Raw genomic sequence first — 19722 nt, 5'->3', positions numbered from 1 at the left:
ATTATTGAAAGAAGGTTCGGGCTGATACGATCAAATCTTCTCATTGACAAGAATCAAGAAGAATGGCTCGGGAAAATAAATTGTCCATCGCACCAAACATAACCTATCTATTTACTCTGGACATAATCACTAGAAGAGCTATGGATGCTAGGGATCCACATAAAAGGGTTACATAGCTGAACAATATCATACCCACGGTAGACGTTGGGTAGCCAAGTGCAGAGCGGATAACTACTGAAAGCATATAAGTAGAAAGCCCACCCCAAGATGAGTGCTCTCCTATTCTTACTTCCCTGAGAGACCCTAGTCGCGAACACGACATTATCTTGGGACCCCGACGCTTAGCTGACGCTTAGTCGGGATCGGGCCCTGGAGGGCATAGAATGGATCCTTTGCTCTGTCTCTTCGAGTTCAAGAAAGAAAGGCTCGATAGAGGCTCTTTGAGCCAGATAAAGCCTTCCTTTCTTCGGTATGGCACAGAGGCTCTTGTAATTGATCCTTTCATTTCCTTGAGTTATTGGCCTTCCGCTAGGGGTTTCAGATCAAATACCAATATTTTAGAAACAAATATAATAAATTCAAGTGTGGTGCTTAGTGTACTGATCTATTTTGGAAAGGGAGTGTGTGCGAGTTGTATATTCGAATAATATGGCTGGGCCCAACCAGCTGCACTTTGGAGATAGAAAAGTGCATAATCTCTTTTAATTTCCATGCCCAAAATATAGTTTGCAACACCAAGATCTTTCATGTCGAATTTGGAGGAAAATTGGGCCTTCAAATCCTGGATAATTTCTTTGTCATTTCCAACCAACAACATATCATCCACATACAAGACCAGATAAATAACACGGTCACTAATTAATTTAAAATACACACAGTGATCTGCTTTGCTTCTGGTGAAGCCAAGTCCCCATATAAATGTATCAAATTTCTGATACCACATCCTTGGTGACTGTTTTAACCCATACAGAGACTTCTTTAACTTGCATACCATTTCTTTCTTACCCTTCACCGCAAAGCCTTCAGATTTCTTGATATAGATTTCCTCTTCCAGATCCCCATGAAGAAATGTTGTCTTCACATCCATCTGTTCTACCTCAAAATCGAAAGCAGCAGCAACAGATAAAAGTAATCTAATAGAATTTACCTTGGGAACAGGAGAAAAAATATCACCAAAATCAATTCTCGACACCTAGGAGTAACCTTTGCTATCAATCGAGATTTATATTTCTCCACTTTTCCTTCTGCATTTGTCTTCTTTTTGAACACCCATTTACTACCAATGGGTTTCCTTCCAGCTAGCAACTCCACTAGATCCCAAGCCTCATTTTTGTGCAAAGATGCCATTTCACTAACCATGGCCTCTTTCCAGAGTTTTCCATCCTCTGAATCCACTGCTTCCTTCACAGTTCTGGGATCATCATCAGTAACAGACAAAGCAAAATTTGAACAGAAAGCAGATGGACTATACCTTTCTAGTTGCCTTCTTTCTTGAACTGATCTTCTTATAACTAGAGTTTGTGGCTCTTCATCTTATGATTCCTCCTCTGTTGTAGAGTCTAATTCTTCCTCCTTTAGCTCAAACTCTATCTTCTCAGGTTCCTTTGGTTGGACTTCATGTTTAATAACATCTTTCACCTCTCTGAACACCACATCTCAGCTATACAGAACCTTCCTTGTTACTGGGTTCCAAAGCTTATAACCCTTTAAACCATACTTATACCCAATAAAGATGCACTTTTAAGATTTACTATCCAACTTGGTTTGTTTCTCCTTTGGAACATGTACATATGCATCACATCCAAATACCCTTAGGTGTGAAAGAGAGGGTTTCATACCAGTCCATACCTCTTGTGGAGTCTTATCCTCTAACGCTGATGAAGGTGACCTGTTGACCAGGTAACATGTAGTATCCACCACCTCTACCTAGAATTCCTGTCCTAACCCAGCACCACTGAGCATGCTTCTTGTCCTTTCCATTAACGTCTTGTTCATTCTTTCTGCAACTCCATTTTGCTGAGGTGTATATGGAGTAGTTTTCTGCCGTGATATACCACACTTCTTACAGAATTCTTCAAATTCCTTACTGCAAAACTTTCCACCATTATCTGTCCTCGGCACCTTTATCTTCTTCTCTGTCTGATTTTCCACGAGAGCCTTAAATTATTTAAACTTGTCAAAGACTTCAGATTTCTTCTTAAGGAAATATATCCATGTATTCCTTGAGAAGTCATCTATAAATGATACATAGTACATAGACTTACCCAGTGATGGAACCTTCATAGGTCCAAACACATCACTGTGCACAAGATCTAATATTTGTTTCGCCCTCTTACCACCAGAGGGGAAAAACACACGATTCTGCTTCCCGTATACACAATTTTCACAAAAATCAAAATCCAGAGAGCTATTACTCATACCTTCTACCATACCTTTACCATGAAGTATTCGAAGGCCCTACTCTCCAATATGTTCAAGCCTTTGATGCCATGCCACAGCATGGTCTTCTCTTCAAAGACCACTAGATTTTCAGCTCCACTTTTAGGAACTACAAAATTGTTGCACCCATCAACAACAGTGCTACCTTGCAGCTTGTACAGAGTTCCAATCTAAACTCCCCGCATCAATACCAGTGCTCCCCAAACCATCTTGCTGGTATCTTTCTCGAACACTGTCTTTACACCTGTATCATCCAGCTTGCTTACAGAAATCAGATTTCTAGCCAGTGCAGGAATATATAGAACACTCGGAAGTGTTCTAACCCTTCCACCTTGCAACTTCAACTTTACTTTTTTGCGACCAATGATTCAAGCCTTCCTATCATCCCCTAAGAAGACACTACCACCATCGTATTTCTCATACTCGTAGAAGCACTCTCTATGGGGAGTGAAGTGAAAGGATGCACCTGAGTCAATCAACCATGCCTCATGATCTACATGTGTACTTGAAGAAGCCAAGTACACATCCCCACCTTCATCTGAGGTGGTTTTCACTTCTACAGAAGGAGCATCATCAGATCCTTTCCTTTATCAGGAGCTTTAGATTTACAGTCCCTTTTGAAGTGCCCTTCCTTTCCACATTTCCAGCACACCACCTTTACAGGTTTTCCTGGAGATTTAGATCTCCCTCTAGATTTAGATCTCCCACTCAATGTCTTATTTTTGTTTCTGTTCTGGGATTGTCCTCGTACAGACAAGGCATCACCATTCTAGCTCTCCATATTTTTCCGTCTCATGTTCTCCGTCAGTAAGGATGAGACTATTTCATCAAACTGCAAGGCAATTGCATTGCTACCTATTGCAATAACCAGACTATCCCACGAATCTGGTAGAGAACACAACAAACTGATGCACTTATCTTCATCTGAAATTTTAATATCAATAGATGCTAACTGACTTACCACAGTATTAAATGCATTCAGATGCTCTGTCACTGAGTCTCCATCTTTCATCCTCAGGTTATATAGCTTTTTTCGCAGGAACAATTTATTCACAAGAGACTTAGATTGGTACAAAGTCCCTAACTTGTCCCACAAAGCCTTCACCATAGCTTCCCCTGATACATTCAACAATACTGAATCTGAGACACACAATCGTATTATGCTCTTTGCCTTCCGATCCAAATTCTTCCATTCTTCATTGGACACTCCCGTTGGTTTAGTATCTGGATCTACCGCAATCCACTGATCTTTATCTACCAACAGATCCTCCATCTTTAGTTTCCACAACTCAAAACTCTGACCATTAAATTTCTCGATCTCTATCTTTCTACTGCTTGCCATCTTCTTTCACCAACAGAATTGATCGCGTGAATCTCCCACTGAACAGGGTCTACCACAGGCTCGAGTGAAACCCCTCAGCAACAAAGGCGTCCCCTTGAAGCCAAAACAACTCCGATACTAAATGTAGGTTTTAACCCTATAAAGAAATTACCTGCATATGAATTCTAAAACAAAGAAAATAAACAATGCGAGAGCATAACACATAAAACAAAAATACACATAGATTTTCCCCTGGATCCCAAAACCGGGACTACCAGCTTGATTTTTTCATTATGTTCCTTTCAATGTTACAATACATATTTATACATGCCCAAGTATCCAATACCATGGACCGAGAACCATCACGTCCAAAACCATGGACCGAAAACCATCACGTCCAAAAAACGTGTGCGAAAATCATACACAAAACCATAGGTGGGTCCGCCCAACATAACATAGGGTCCAAAACCAAAATTTTCCGGGGTGCTACCTTGGACCCCGTAAAGTGGGGTTACAGGTACCCCTCAAACCCCCTGTTACCTACCCCCCTCTAACCGTCAGTTAAATACGTGAGCTAGTCGCGGAAAGAATATAACACAACAAAACAATATATATATATGTATTGTAACATTGAAAGGAATATAATGAAAAATCAAGCTGGTAGTCTCGGTTTTGGGATCCAAGGGAAAATCTCTGTGTATATGTGTTTTATGTGTTATGCTCTCTCATTGTTTATTTTCTGTGTTTTAGAATTCGTATGTAGGCAATTTCTGTACAGGGTTAAAACCTACATTTGGTATTAGAGTTGTTTTGGCTTCAAGGGGGCACCTTTGTTGCTGAGGGGTTTCGCTCGGGCCTGTGGTAGACCCTGTTCAGTGGGAGATCTACAAGATCGATTCTGGTGGTAAAAGAATATGGTGAGCAGTGCAAAGATAGAGATCGAGAAATTTAATGGTCAGAGTTTTGAGTTGTGGAAACTCAAGATGGAGGATCTGTTGGTGGATAAAGACCAATGGATCACGGTGTTGAAAACTGGCAACAAGAAATTGCTAAAAATAGCAGTTTGGGCATCAGTGTTGGATTGGGCAGCAGGGAATGAAAAATGGAAGTGCCATAAAAATAGAAGTTCTATTTTTAGCAGTTCAAGTTGGATTCCTATTTTTAGACAGCCCCTGGTCTAAAATAGGAAGTAAAATTTGAATTTGGTCTTACCAGCAGTTTGAATATTAATTAATTAATTATCCATGAGTCAATTAGTTAAGGAAAATCAAACTTGAAGTCTTTGTGAGAACATGCAATAATTTCTCCATTGATTGGGGAATGTGTCCTTGATTCGCTCCACTGATTGAGGAATTAAGGATGAGTTCTATATTGAGAGGATCAGATAACTTAGTTTAACTTAGTCAAGTTCAGTTAGATTAATTTAGCAAGTTGTTAAATTAATGAGATACAGTTTGTTGACGCTTGCATGCATGTGACAACTATTATTTTTAGATAACTATGTATTCACTCATGGATAACTGATGCATGTCAGTTTTGTTAAAGACCCAGTTGAGATCAGAGAAGGGACAGTGTACTATCAGTTGGATGAATATTTTTCCTATAAAGGAAGCTCATCCATGGTGATTATTTATCTCCTTCAAGTTTGTGTAGTTAGATCAGAGGTTAGTGAGTGTGTGAAGAGGCCAATTCACACAGGTGGCAGCACTGGACCCCAAGGAAACTACACAAGGAAATAGGAGGCTTGGAGGGTAGAGGAGAAGGTTTGGAGAAGCCTTTGATTGTCTATGAGCAGCAAAGGGATTGTACTGAGAGCTGGATAGCTTCTGAGCTAAGGCTTTGTGTAATCCGGAATTTATTTCCACTTGTATGATAATACAGAGATGGGGTTTTAGGCAGGTGCTTTCCCCGGTTAAATTCTTCTGTGTTATGTGTGATTGATTCCTTCTTATCAGTTATATGCATTCTTATTGATGTTTCTCATGGTTGATTAAGCTTCTGCTAAATTGTTTGTAGAAGTAGATCAAGTGTTTTTCTTTAGTACATTGCATTACCAGGTTGATCTACAGGTGGGAAATTTCTACATGGTATTAGAGCTGGCTGATTTGTAGAAAATGTTCTACATGGTATCAAAGCTAGTTGATTTGTAGGAAAAATTCTACAAAATTCTACATGGTATCAGAGCACAGGTGATCAAAGAGAGAACAATATACTGAGAGGATATTTCAAAGTTTTGAGTTTTGGGCTGAGAATTTGCAGAGCAGATCTGAAAATTTCTATACAAAATTTTTAGAAATAAATAGCATATTTGGATTCCTTGCGGAAAAATAGCCAAAATCAAAAAACAAATCGGCTAAATCAGAGTTCGGATGAGGGAGATATCGCTGATTTAAAATCATCTCTTTTTCTAGAAAATTTTGTGACGGCGGGAAAGTGGAAATAGATTGGTGTGCTAGCTAAGACCCTATATGCACTTGAGGTACAAGATGCATGCAAAGCCTTGAGGAGAAAGGAAAAGGTTAAAGACTTGGTGGTTGAGAGGGAGAGTATATTACCTCTCAACATGCAGCGCCAAAAGAAGTATCAGACAATTGTGGAGGAGCCATGATTAGTGCAACAACTTCAGGAGGTTGTGGAGCAGCCACAACAGGGGAAGCTCTGAGGAGATCGAGTAGAGAAATCTAGTCATGTAGAGACCTCCAGTAGGGGGAAACTTCGAGCCAGGTGGGTGGAGGGATCACATGCAGCCATACCTCCAGGTAGGAGGTGGGGCGATGTAGAGTGATCGTCCCAAGGAGGAGGGGCAGGATCCTTGAGGTACCCAACCTATTGGATGAGACCTTGCTACAAGAGCCCCAATGTGGAGTAGCAGGAACTGACTGATTGGGTAGAGACATATGCGGATGGAGTGGCAGAGAGAGCTTTAGTGTAGGGAATCCCAGGATAGCGCAGAGCATGTAGGCTACAACAATGCGAGAGGAACAAATGCGTTGCACAGTGTAGGGTAGCACAGAGAAGGGTGCAATGTTGCGAGATGCATGGAGATGTTCCAGTAGCGCAGAGGTCAGAGAGGGAGCACTTGTGAGCAATAGGTAGAGCTTCAGCATCAGAGTATGTTTCTAGCCCACCAGAGAGGTCAGTTGGGAGTTTTTTTGTTCCGAGAGTTGTTTGAGCAACTACACTTGGTAGATGTGTTGCATGCAGAACATTCTAGAGGTACAGGATCGGGTTTGAGAGGAAGCCTTTCTTGTTGAGAGGGAGTGTTGAAAATTGGCAACAAGAAATTGCTAAAAATAGTAGTTTGGGCATCAGTGCTGGATTGGGTAATAGGGAATGAAAAATGGAAGTACCATAAAAATAAAAGTTCTATTTTTAGCAGTTCAAGTTGGATTCCTATTTTTAGACAGTCCCTGGTCTAAAATAGGAAGTAAAATTCGAATTTGGTCTTACCAGTAGTTTGAATATTAATTAATTAATTCTCCATGAGTTAATTAGTTAAGTAAAATCAAACTTGAATTCTTTGTGAGAACATGCAATAATTTCTCCACTGATTAGGGAATGTGTCCTTGATTTGCTCCACTGATTGAGGAATTAAGGATGAGTTCTATATTGAGAGGATTAGTTGACTTAGTTTAACTTAGTCAAGTTTAGTTAGATTAATTTAACAAGTTGTTAAATTAATGAGATACAGTTTGTTGATGCTTTCATGCACGTGACAGTTGTTATTTTCAGATAATTGTGTATTCACTCATGGATAACTGATGCATGTCAGTTTTGTCAGAGACCCAGTTGAGATCAGAGAAGGGACAATGTACTATCAGTTGGATGAATATTTTTATTATAAAGGAAGCTCATCCATGATGATGATTTATCTCCTTCAAGTTTGCACAGTTAGATCAGAGGTTAGTGAGTGTGTGAAGAAGCCAATTCACACAGGTGGCAGCATTGGACCCCAAGGAAACTGCACAAGGAAATAGGAGGCTTGTAGGGCAGAGGAGAAGGTTTGCGAGAAGCCTTTGGCTGTCTATGAGCAACAGAAGGATTGTACTGAGAGCTAGATAGCTTCCGAGCTAAGACTTTGTGTAATCCAGACTATATTTCCACTTGTATGATAATACAGAGATGGGGTTTTAGGCAGGTGCTTTCCCCAGGTAAATTCTTCTGTGTTATGTGGGATTGATTCCTTCTTAACAGTTATATGTGTTCTTATTGATGTTGCTCATGGTTGATTAAGCTTTCGATAAATTGTTTTTATAAGTAGATCAAGTGTTTTGCTTTAGTACATTGCATTACCAGGTTGATCTACAGGTGGGAAATTTCTACATGGTATCAGAGCTAGCTGATTTATAGAAAAAGTTCTACATGGTATCAAAGCTAGCTGATTTGTAGGAAAAATTCTACAAAATTCTACACGCGGTAGATCTGGGTACTAAACCAACGAGAGTTTCCAATGAAGAATGGAAGAAGTTGGATCAGAAGGCAAAAAGCACAATATGATTGTGTGTCTCAGATTCAGTATTGCTAAATGTATCAGGGGAAGCTATGGCGAAGGCTTTGTGGGACAAGTTAGGGACTTTGTACCAATCTAAGTCTCCGGTGAATAAATTGTTCCCACAGAAAAAGTTGTATAACCTGAGGATGAAAGATGGAGACTCGGTGACAGAGCATCTGAATGTATTTAATACTGTGTAAGTTAGTTAGCATTTGTTGATATTAAAATTTCAGATGAAGATAAGTGCATCAGTTTGTTGTGTTCTCTACCAAATTCGTGGGATAGTTTGGTTATTGCAATAGGTAGCAATGAAACTGCCTTGCAGTTTGATGAAATAGTCTCATCGTTGTTGACAGAGGAGATGAGATGGAAAAACATGGAGAGCCAGAATGGTGATTCCTTGTCTGTACGGGGATGGTCCCAGAACAGAAAAAAAAAAAAAAAGTCATCGAGTGGGAGATCTAAATCTAGAGGGAGATCTAAATCTCCAAGAAAACCTGTAAAGGTGGTGTGTTGGAAATGCAGAAAGGAAGGGCACTACAAAATGGACTGTAAATCTAAAGCTACTGATAAAGGAAATGGATCTGATGATGCTCCTTTTGTAGAGGCGAAAACCACCTCAGATGAAGGTGGGGATGTGTACTTGGCTTCTTCAAGTACACATGTAGATCATGAGGCATGGTTGATTGACTCAGGTGCATCCTTTCACTTCAATCCCCATAGAGAGTGGTTTTGCGAGTATGAGAAATACGATGGTGGTGATGTCTTCTTGGGGGATGACAAGAAGGCTAGAATCGTTGGTCGCAGAAAAGTAAAGATGAAGTTGCAAGGTGGAATGGTTAGAACACTTCCAGGTGTTCTGCATATTCCTGCATTGCCCAGAAATATGATTTCTGTAAGAAAGTTGGATGATGCAGGTGTAAAAACAGTGTTTGAGAAGGATACCTGCAAGATGGTTTGGCGAACACTGGTATTGATGTGGGGAGTTCGGACTAGAACTTCATACAAGTTGCAAAGTAGCACTGTTGTTGATGGGTGCAACAGTTCTGTGGTTCCTAAAAGTGGAGTGGAAAATATAGTGGTCTCTGGAGAGAAGACCATGATGTGGCATCAAAGGCTTGGACATATTGGAGAGAAGGGCCTTCAAATACTTCATGATAAAGGTATGGTAGAAGGTATGAGTAATAGCTCTCTGGACTTTGATTTCTGTGAAAATTGTGTATATGGGAAGCAGAATCGGGTGAGTTTCGCCTCTGGTGGTAAAAGGGCGAAACAGATAATAGAGCTTATGCTTTGTGATGTGTTTGGACCTGTGAAGGTTCCATCACTGGGTAAGTCTGTGTACTATGTATCATTTATATATGACTTCTCAAGGAAGACATGGATATATTTCCTTGAGAAGAATTCTGAAGTATTTGACAGGTTTAAATAATTTAAGGCTCTGGTGGAAAACCAGACAAAGAAGAAGATAAAGGTGCTGAGGATAGATAACGGTGGAGAGTTTTGCAGTAAGGAATTTGAAGAATTCTGTAAGATGTGTGGTATAGCACAGCAGAAGACTATTCCATATACACCTTAGCAAAATGGAGTTGCAAAAAGAATGAACAAGACGTTGATGAAAAGGGAAAGAATCATGCTCAGTGGCGTTGGGTTAGGACAGGAATTCTTGGCAGAGGCGGTGGATACATCATGTTACCTGGTCAATATATCACCTTATCAGTGTTGGAGGATAAGACTCCACAAGAGGTATGGACTGGTAAGAAACCCTCTCTTTCACATCTGAGGGTATTTGGATGTGATGCATATGTACATGTTCCAAAGGAGAAATGAACCAAGTTAGATAGTAAATATGAAAAGTGCATCTTTATTGGGTATAAGGATGGTTTAAAGGGTTATAAGCTTTGGAACCTATCAACAAGGAAGGTTGTGTACAACCAAGATGTGGTGTTCAGAGAGGTGAAAGATGTTATTAAATATGAAGTCCAACGAAAGGAACCTGAGAATATAGAGTTTGAGCTAAAGGAGGAAGAATCAGACTCTACAGCATAGGAGGAATCAGAAGATGAAGAGCCACAAACTCTGGGTGTAAGAAGATTAGTTCAAGAAAGAAGGCAGCTAGAAAGGTAAAGTCCATCTGCTTTCTATTCAAATTTTGCTTTATCTATTACTAATGATGATCCTAGAATTGTGAAGGAAGGAGTAGATTTAGAGGATGGAAGACTCTGGAAAGAGGCAATGGTTGATGAAATGGCATCTTTGCACAAAAATGAGGCTTGGGATCTGGTGGAGTTGCTGGTTGGAAGGAAACCCATTGGAAACAAATGGGTGTTCAAGAAGAAGACAAATGCAAAAGGAAAGGTGGAGAAATGCAAAGCTCGGTTAGTAGCAAAACGTTATTTTGAGGTGTCGGGAATTGATTTTGGTGATATTTTTTCTCCTGTTGCCAAGGTAACTTCTATTAGGTTACTTTTATTTGTTGATGCTGCTTTTGATTTTGAGGTAGAACAGATGGATGTGAAGACAACATTTCTTCATAGGGATCTGGAAGAGGAGATCTACATGAAGCAACTTGAAGGCTTTGCAGTGAAGGGTAAGAAAGAACTAGTATGCAAGTTAAAGAAGTCTCTGTATGGGTTAAAATAGTCACCAAGGATGTGGTATCAGAAATTTGATACATTTATATGGGTACTTGGCTTCACTAGAAGCAAAGAAAATCACTGTGTGTATTTTAAATTAATTGGTGACTGTGTTATTTATATGTTCTTGTATGTGGATGATATGTTGCTGGTTGGAAATGACAAAGAAATTATATAGGATTTGAAGACCCAATTGTCCTCCAAATTCGACATGAAAGATCTTGGTGCTGCAAACTATATTTTGGGCATGGAAATTAAAAGAGATTGGGCAAAGAGGAAGCTTTGGTTAAACCAGAGGAAGTATGTCAAGACAATACTGCAGAGGTTTAATATGTAGGATAGTAAACCAGTGAAGGTTCCTATTCCTGTAGGTGTAAAGTTATTTGCTAAACAATGACCCAAGACACAAGAAGAGGAAGATGATATGTCCTGTGTTCCATATGCAAGTGCAGGCGGTAGCCCGATGTTTGCAATGGTCCGTACTAGACCAGGAATTGCACATGTAGTTGGAGTATTGAGCAGGTTTATGTGAAAACTAGGGAAGGAGCATTGGACAATAGTGAAGCGGGTTTTCAGGTATTTGCGTGGCACTAGTGATTATGGTTTGTGCTACTAAGGAAGACTAGGATTGGATAGAGTGTTGGATATTCGTGGCTTTATTGATGCAAATTGGGCTGGAGATCTGGATCAGAGAAGATATAAAAGTGGGTATGTGTTTAACCTATTTGGAGGTGTAGTCAGATGGATGAGTAAGAAACAATTTGTAGTGGCACTATCAACTACAGAGGCAGAATACATGGCAGCCACTCATGCAAGCAAGGAAGCAGTTTGGTTGCAGAGATTGTGTTCAAGTATGGGGTTAGTATAGGGAGCTATAAGGATAGATTGTGACAACCAAAGTGCAATTTTATTAGCAAAGAATGGTGCTTATCATTCAAAAACAAAGCACATTAATGTTTAGTATTACTTTGTGAGGGATATGATAGAAGACAAAAAGGTGTTGCTGGTAAAGATGGACACTTTGAAGAATATTGCAGATGCATTGACAAAATATGTGAGCTTTGAGAAGTTCTATCGATGTAGAGAAACAATGGGCATTTCAGGGCTAGAAAAATGACTAAGCTCTCCTGTGGCCCCCTGTGGAGAGAAAACAACAAGTGGGAGAATGTTGGGTTGTGTTATATTCTTTCCATGACTAACCTGCGTAGTCAACTTGGGGGTTAGAGGGGGGGCGGAGCCCCCCCTTTGTTGCACCGATTGTGTAGCGGGGGGGTCACAGGGGGGTTTAAAGGGGGCGGGTAGCCCCCCTCTACAGGGTCTGAGGCAATGCCCGGGGAAATTTTTTTTGGACCCTATATTAGGTTGGGCGAACCTACCTATGGTTTTCTGTCCATGGTTTTGGATGCGATGGTTTTCAGTCCATGGTATTGGATGCTTCAGCATGTATATATATGTATTGTAACATTGAAAGGAATATAATGAAAAATCAAGCTGGTAGTCCCGGTTTTGGGATCCAGGGGAAATATCTATGTATATGTTTTTTATGTGTTATGCTCTCACATTGTTTATTTTTTGTGTTTTAGAATTCGTATGCAGGTAATTTTTGTACAAGGTTAAAACGTACAGTTTTGGGCTTGAACAAGACCCCCCAAATACTTGAGGAGTACATCTAGGTTCTTGGGAGAGATTACATCACAAACACGTGGCTAGACCCGTTTCCACGAATAACTTTTGCATACAGACTCTGATTGACATGATTTTTATGCCATCATAAATCTTTCTGTGTGTAGAATAGCATGAAAGGGTGCTGCAATAAAGCAACAAAGTTTTACCCACAAAAAACATCGTTTGATGCCTCAAAATGCTTTTTGAAGGTTTCAAACCTTGTTTCGCCAAACTGCGTCCTGCCAGTAAAAATGGTCTCGTGCGCTGATTGCTCCACTTTTTCCACTCCAAGTGTATCGAGATGGATGGAAAACAATATAATGATCCAATTTGGATCATACAAGGACTTGTACTCTTTTGATTCTAGCAAAGTGAAGTGCTTGGGGTTGATAAAGGATTTAGCAGTCTCATTAACTCAGATTCCCTCCAAAAGCATGGTGATGGACACTGTTGTAGCAGATATACCTCCTAAATTTGGAATGCTTCTATCCAAATCATGGATGGAAAAGCTACACAATGTAATGCAAACTGGTATGTCTTACATCATTGCCTCAATCTTTGGTGGCCAAACTAGGAGGCTGTACAGAGAACCATTGATGTAATATATGATCAGCAGTAGGGAGAAGCATGCAAATCATCTGGTATATGCTATCCACACTGATTTAGATTCATTTGTTTTATTTAATTCTAGTTGTCACGTTGAAGAAGGAACAAGTTCATTCCTTATAATAGAGGTAAAAGAAGAGGAAAACATAAAACAAACCAACAAGCAAATTGAGGAACAAGGCAGCTAAACAGTCCATGAAAATTCTAAAATTTTGAAGCTCGTAGTGAGTGAAGAAGAAGAGAAAAACAACGCCTTTGGACCATACATTTTGATGGGGCAGTAGGCAGAGAAGTTGCTGGTGCAGGTGTGTGGATAGTTAGCCCGGAAGTCAGAAAGACTAATCTCTACTCATACAAATTGGCTTTTGATTGTGCCAACAATGTGGCGGCGTATGAGGCACTCCTCTTGGGTTTGCAAGCCTTGAAGAAATCAGGAGCCAAAAGTATAAATGTCTATGGTAATTTAGAGTTATTTATCAAGAAATTTAAAGGTGAGTACCAGACGAAACATCCTTGGATGTGTGCTTACCAAAATGTTGTCCTAGATTGCCTGCAAAATTTTTCTGAATATAATTTTTCAGTTATTACTAGAAAAGAGAATGTTGTTGGAGATTCTTTGGCTACATCAAACTTTGATTTTGAGATTTCTAGCAGCATTAGAGGCATGTACAAAGTTGAAGTAAAATACATGCCCACTATCCCGGATAACATGAAGTACTAGCAGGACTTCGAGAATGACAAACAGCTAGAAAACTTCTTATTGTTGAAAGAGGAATTTGCTAAGATGAGGTTTGAAAATGACTGCAGGACATAAGAAGATGAAAAGAAGATTTTTATAAATTAGGTTAAGGAAGAGTTGGACAGGCAGAGGATAGAATTAAAGATGTTTCAACTAAAAGAAAATTATACTCGAAGAGGGTTGGTGTTATGAAACCAGCTCAAGAAAAGATAGAAAATATAGATCAACGCCTTAGAATTCAGCCTCTTCGAGGGGGCAACATCTTTGACATTACATAAATGAACAATTCTTGGATGATTCAAATGAAAAAACCTCCTTTCTATATATAGGAGTCTAAGGAGTCACAATATAATCCAGCTGACCTAACAATAATAATATAAATCCACAAAAATAACAATAGAGGGGTTCTATTTGGCACAGTAATAACAATATGGGGGCAATAGGGGCAAAACAATATTAATAAGGGGTATAACTACAATAGTAATGGGGTAATCACTAGTATTATAGGGACCCAACATGCCCCTCTCCTTCAAAAAAGTGTTGTCCTCAACGCTTGAGTAGTTCTGGATACTTTTGCATGAAATTCTCATCCTCCCATGTGGAATCTTCAGTGGATAAGTTCTTCCACTTGATAAGATACTCTAAAATTGATCGATTTCGTAGCTGTCGAGTTCTTGTTTCTGTGACTGCTTCTGGTTCCAATATAATTTTTCCTTCCTCGTCAAGTTCTGGCAATATTGTTTGAACTGGGAGCTTGTTTCCTATAACCTTCTTTAAACATGAAACATGGAAAACTGGGTGCAATCGAGAAGCTGCAGGAAGCTCCAATATGTATGCCATAGTACCAATCTTTTGCAACACCTTGTACGAACCATAATACTTTGGTGATAATTTATTATCCTTCGTATCTTGCTTGAGGGACATTTGCTTATATGGTTGTAGGCGTAGGAATACCCAGTCACCTACATCAAAACTTCTTTCACTGCGATGTTAATCTACCTGTTGTTTCATTCTATTCTGTGCCAACACGAGGTTATCCTTTAAGAGTTGGAGGACTTGTTGTTGATGTTTGATGTGATGTTCCACTGCCTGAACCTTAGAATTTTCTCTTAAATATGATGTGATGGATGGTGGTTGATACCCATAAAGTGCCATAAATGGGGTAATTTTTTTTGTTGTATGGAAGGAAGTGTTATACCACCATTCAGCCAGAGGCAACCATTTGACCCATTGTGTCTGTTTATCAGATACAAAGCAATGAAGATATCCTTCCAAACATTTGTTTGCTATCTCAGTTTGCCTCTTTAAGATGTTCAAAGGCCTTTGTTGCTTCCGAAGTCCATGAAAATGCATCTTTCTTCAATAATGTTGTTAGAGGTGCTGCTATAATCCCATAATTCTTAACAAACTTGCGATAATACCCTGTCAACCTGAGAAATCCTCGCAGATGCTTTATGGATGTGGGGATTTTCCATTCCTTAATGGCTTTACTTTTTCTAGGGTCTACCTTAACTCCTTCATGAGATACAATATGACCCAGATATTCCACCTCCTGGACTCCAAAGAAACATTTGGATCTTTTTGCATATAATTATTTCTCCTCCAATAGTTGTAGCACCCTGTCAACATGTTCAACATGATCCTTCCAAGACTTGCTATAGATTAGAATATCATCAAAAAATACTAACACAAATTTTCTAAGGAATGGTTTGAAAATTGAATTCATCAAACCTTGAAATGTTGAAGGTGCATAGGTAAGGCCAAAAGGCATGACCAAAAATTCATAATGACCCTCATGAGTTCTAAATGTTGTTTTTGGAATGTCTTCAGTCTTCATTCTGATTTGATGATATCCTGAACGAAGATCCAACTTGGTGAAGTAAATTGATCCATGCAATTCATCCAGTAATTCATCAATGACAGGAATGGAAAACTTATCTTTAATAGTGAGCTTGTTGAGCTCCTTATAATTCGGACACATGCGCCGTGATCCATCCTTCTTGTGCACCAATACTACTGGAGCAGAGAAAGAACTTTGACTCGGTTGAATTATACCAGCCTCTAGCATTTCTACAACCATACGTTCAATTTCACTCTTTTGGACATAGGGATATCTGTACGGCCTAAGGTTTGGAGGAACACTTCCTGGAATCAGATGAATAGCGTGATCATGATCACGCACAGGTGGGAGACCTTTGGGAGTCTCAAATACCTTGGAATCATTGTCCAGGACTTTTTGGAGATCTGGAGAAATAGATGATTCCGATGTGGAAACATCTAGCGAACATAATTGTGAAATTACACCTATTTGCTCCTTTTTTAGAAGCTTTGTCATACCATTAGAGCTGATTATCTTTCCTGGTTTCCCTGCAATACCCCTTAATTCAACTTCCTTTCTTTCTGTAGAAAATTTGATGAAAAGTTCTTGAAAATTAAAAGCTATTGTACCTAAGGATTGTAGCCATTGGACTCCCAGTACAACATCAGCACCTCCCATTGGAATGGAAAGTATTGGGCTAGTCAATACATATTCTCCCATGGATAGCGTGATATTATGGCACTTTCCAGAGCAACTTATCATTCCTCCATTTGCAACCATCACTTGACACTTTGGTGCTGGATATAGAAAGCAATTCAATTCTTTTACTATCTTACAATGAATAAAATTGTGTGTACTTCCTGAATCAATCAACACTATTACCTTTTTCTTCTTGATTTGGCCTTCTATCTTGATGGTTTGAGGAGTGATAATTCCCACCAATGCATTACAAGATATGGTCGGATTTATTTGTTCTTCATCTAGGCTTTGTTCCTGGAGTATATCCTCTTCTTTTGAACTTTCTTGCTCCTTTTCTTCTTCCTCTTCACAATCTATGAAGAATAATTTCTTCTCAGCACACTTATGACCTTTAGTGTTTTTGCTATCACAACTGTAACAAAGCCCGTTTGATCTTTTTTCTTCCAATTGTTGTGGTGTCAACCTTATAGGTTGTGGAAGACTAGGGGCAACAACACTTCCGTCTTTATAGTTGTGAGTGGTATTCTTCCTGGTTGCCATAATTTTGCTTTCCATTTTTCTTGCTAACCTAAATGCCTTCTCTAATGAATCAGGTTCCCAAAGGCAAACATCATGTTGGATATTATGCTTTAAAGACCCTATGAACACATCAATCCTATGCTCCTCTGGAATATCTTTTACCCTTATGTTCAATTTTTGGAACTCCTCAATGTGCTCCATTATTGAACCCTTTTGTTTGAGACTTATCAATTGGCTAAAAAAAGTGTTGCTTTTTGTATCCTCATAATGTGCTATCAATTCTTTCGTAAAAATTGCCCAAGTGATAAATTGTTTACGAGAGCAAAGCCATTGATACCATACAAACTAATTTGGTTCCAAATATAAAGTTGCCATACGTACCTTTTGTGTGTTTTACACATTATTGAGATCGAAGAATTGCTCCATCTGTAATATCCATGTGGCGGGACCCTTGCCATGAAACTTCCTCATATCGATTTTTGGAATATGGTGAGTCTTCGATCCAACATTAGAGTCTATGGAATCATGATTAACATTTCTTTTGTTCTCATCATGAGTTTCCTTTAGTACCCTTTCACCCTTAGTGACCATTTCTTGTAGCAACTTATTCATATTTATCTTCAATTCTTCCATCTTATCATCCATGCCATCAATTTTAGCTTCTATGCCTTTCTTTAAACAATCCATCTTAGCTTCTACACCTTTCTTTAAACTATCCATCTTAGCTTCTACATCTTTCCTTAAACCATCCATCTTAGATTCTGTTGCTTTTTGTGCAAGTGACACTTGTTGCACTTGTTCTTGTAATTTTGATATGTCATATAGCATTTCTTCTTCTTCTTCATGAGTCATGCTAGAGCTTTCAGGTTCCTTACTAGGTGTTTGCATTTTCTTTCCTCGGGGCATCAGTTACCGATAATAATGCTCTATTATTCCCTTTGAATTCCTTCAAAATAAATTTTCAAACCAAGCTTAAGCAAAAATTTAAGAAAATCTACACACCTTTTTTCACTTTGTAGGAGCTCGATATTGCCTCTGATGTATCTCTATACTTTCCAATCATCTAGTTCTGAATTTGTGACCTGCAGTAGTACTTTGTGTCCTCTTTCCAATGCCACAAGTTTGACCCAAATTGGATTCTCCAAGGAAGAGTTATGCGAAATCTCCCACAGTGACTTGATTATATACTAGTTCAGTAGAGCGAACTTGTACGACATGCCACGAGTCACTGTTTTGACCTTTGGATCTGAAAAATGCATAAAAGAAACTACAATATGTCCTCTTTCTGTACCTTCTTACGAAATTTCAATCCGATCCCCAGAGAGAAAGTTATGACGATTTTCCCCAGGTCACCTGTTTGGAATGTAATTCAAGAGTCTACAAAAAGACCAACTTCCACAGATCATATCTCCGCAAATATAGCGCAAAAAGCTCTAAAATTTGGACTCGAGGTTCAGAGCGATTTCTTCTCAAATGGGTTTTTTTTGCAACTTCTGAAACGTCACAGAAAAAAATTATAGCGCAAATGCCACGATGACCTGTTTGGAGCAGCGAAACCCTAGAATCCAAAGCTCTCATACCAAATGTTATGAAACCAGCTCAAGAAAAGATAGAAAAGATAGATCAACGCCTTAGAATTCAGCCACTTCGAGGGGGAAACCTCATTTACATTACATAAATGAACAATTCTTGGATGAGTCAAATGACAAAACCTCCTTTCTATATATAGGAGTCCAAGGAGTCACAATATAATCCAGCCGACCTAACAATAATAATATAAAGCCACAAAAATAACAATAGAGGGGTTCTATGGGGCACAGTAATAATAATATGGGGGCAATAGGGGCACAACAATATTAATAAGGGGTATAACTACAATAGTAATGGGGTAATCACTAGTATTATAGGGACCCAACAGTTAGTACCGTTACAGGAGATTTTCAATCAAAATGATGTAGCCAAGAGGCCAAAATTGATGCCTACCGATGATGGAGAGGAGGAATGTAACATAGGTATACCAGACCATCCAAATATGATCAAGATGTCCAAGACTTTAAGTCCAGAAATGAAGCATAATTATTTTAATTTTCTTAAATAAATTTCTGATGTTTTTTCCTGGGGATATCAGGATTTGAAGGTATATGATAAGGACATCATCCAACACATGATACCGATCAAAGAGGATCAAATACCATTCAAGCAGAAGATGCAGAGGACAAATCATGTTCAGCTGCCTTTAATTGAAAAGGAGGTAAGGAAATTATTCGATGTTGGCATTGTAGTACCTCTTAGATTTTCTAAATGGATGTGTAACTTAGTGTCAGTCAAGAAGAAAACAGGAGAAATCAGATTGTGTGTAGATTTTAGAAATTTGAACAAGGTATATCTCAGGTGTTATAGACATTTTTGTGCCTTACAGCTATAAGCATGAAATGTCCATAATTCAAGGGATCCAAAGTCCCTAAAGATGTTGTTACAGCTCCTAAAGGAATAAGGTCAACCAATGACAGCTTCTCCCAGAAGTTCTCCACCAAAAACCACTCAGAAATGGTCAAATCAGGATTAATTCAATGGCTCCACTAGCTGCCTGCGTTGAAATGCAGAGGTTACACTGGCCAGTTGAACTGCAACGCAGGTGGAAGCACTACCAGGGCGTGCTGAGTGGGAAATGACAAGTGGCAAGTTCATTCAACGAGGTGGAAAAACCCTGGAAGCTTCCAGAATCTTCCTCAATGACACTTGCCTCAATGAATTCAACCAAGTGATGAGTAAGAGGTTCTCAACCTC

This window comes from Pinus tabuliformis, chromosome 4_1 (genome assembly GCF_031772625.1).
Source record: "Pinus tabuliformis cultivar Carrire ecotype Pingquan chromosome 4_1, CPIR1, whole genome shotgun sequence".
Lineage (NCBI taxonomy): Eukaryota > Viridiplantae > Streptophyta > Pinopsida > Pinales > Pinaceae > Pinus > Pinus tabuliformis.
Note: the sequence above shows the minus strand (reverse complement) of the source record.